The sequence below is a fragment of the Limulus polyphemus genome, unplaced genomic scaffold (assembly GCF_000517525.1).
Source record: "Limulus polyphemus unplaced genomic scaffold, Limulus_polyphemus-2.1.2 Scaffold569, whole genome shotgun sequence".
NCBI lineage: Eukaryota > Metazoa > Arthropoda > Merostomata > Xiphosura > Limulidae > Limulus > Limulus polyphemus.
The window spans coordinates 17,508-19,323 of record NW_013666179.1 but is presented as its reverse complement, the minus strand read 5'-3'; the positions used below and the strand labels follow the sequence as shown (position 1 = coordinate 19,323).

The following is a 1,816-nucleotide window of genomic DNA, read 5'->3' as shown; positions in this document are numbered from 1 at the left end:
TATATATATATATATATAGCATAGATTAACTGACCCACCATTTGCATTTCAAATCAGGTATCTCATTTGTATAAGAAAGGAATGAGGGAAATTGGCATTATTTTATACCTGAAGTTTTGCTTTGCTATAGCTCTAACATTACAGAGACTTACCACTGAGCCACTGGGGGCTAATAACAGGAAAAACGACCAAAAAGTACCCAGATTTAAATCTAAATTCCCTGAGCCTGACTGAGTATAAACAAAAAACAGGTAGAGCACAACATAGAGAGAATGAAAATCAGACTTTATTCTGTATTTAAAACAATTGAAATGAATAACTACAATAAGTGCAGTGCTCAAAAGATAGTGCTTGCACTGAGCATTAGAATTTACTTGCTGAAAGTTACTTGCATAACTAGAAAACCAAAACCTGTTGAGCTTTACTTACTTGTTAACTTGAGAACTTGACTTATTAAAGTTAGATCTTGTTCCATACTAATAGAGCATGGAATTGCATACAATATTAGATAATGCTATCAATTTCAAGATGCATGTGCTATCAACGTTACTGTTGGCCATTCCAATAGAAAAATATGGGTATCAGGTGACTATGTCCTGGGTATGACGTTAAACTGTATCCAGTAGTAGGACAATCAGTTGTCAGGATTACAGTGAGACAAGTAATCTCTAGCTGTTGTAGTCTCTGGGTCACCCTTAGGCAAGGTGTAGCACATATTAGCCTCCCTTATTCGGGTTACAATTGAAGCTGTTGGTGTGCAGGACAGCAGACCATTTTGTCTGGCAGATGCCTGGTGCAACTTGGACAGTGATAGAGGAGACATGATCAAGTTAGTTAAGCACTGCAACCTGCAGCAAGAAATGGCAACCTACTGCAATATTTTACCAAGCATAACTATGATATTTGAAAAAATAATAAGGGAAGATATGATCTCCTGTCATCAGGTGACTCGCAAATAAGGCAGTCAATAAATTCAACAACCTGAGAAGCTGGATAACATCAGATTCTAAATGAGATCAAGAAATAAAACGGAAAATAAGGATGGCAAAGGACGTATTTCCGGAAATGAGAAAAATAGACAAATACTAAAATTTCTATGGGGACGAAGCTAAGTGTTTTAACTTGTTATGTTATACCAATTCTCATATGTGCATCAGAATGTTGGTCAATATCACTAAGTATGGAAAAGAGAATTGAATAAATTGAGTTGTGGTTCTCAAATGAAAATATTTTGTCAAGGGATCACAGGGAGAAGATGCTGACTAACATTAGAAACAACAGTTGTAGTTTCTTCGACACGTTATGAGGAAGGAAGAAATTGAAAGTCTGATTGTAACTGGAAAGATTGAAGGAAAGAGTGACTGTGGAAGACAGAGATTGGCTTATGTCAAGAGTCTCTCTAAAGAGATGAATGTATTGACATTGGAAATTTTTGTGTTACAAAGGAGATCTGTGGAAGACATGGTCACAAACCTTCCTGTTTGGATTTAGTACATAAAGAGAGCGAGAGCGGGTGACTCACCAGTGGAAAATATCTGTCCTCCACTATAAAGAATGCTCTACTTTATAACAATAACAGCTTTCTCGACTTTATTATGTGAAACCAGCACAAATACAGAATAAATTATATATTCAGAATAAGTACTATAATACTGTAAAAAGATAAAAATGCACAGTATATTCATACACCACACTTTCCTGTATACCCTACTTCAGACTTGTGTATAATTTTCTCTCTAAAAACCACTTACATTCCACACTAAGTCACAACCCTTGAACAAAAATACAATACAAAAATTACAACTGACAAAAATAA

General features: G+C 35.4%; 1 protein-coding gene across 1 annotated transcript in view; it reads right to left on the bottom strand.

Annotated features, from left to right (window-relative positions):
* The window catches only part of LOC106459154 (zinc finger protein 845-like), a 38,296-nt gene that overhangs the window by 25,182 nt on the left and 11,298 nt on the right, over positions 1-1,816 (bottom strand). The window lies entirely within an intron of this gene.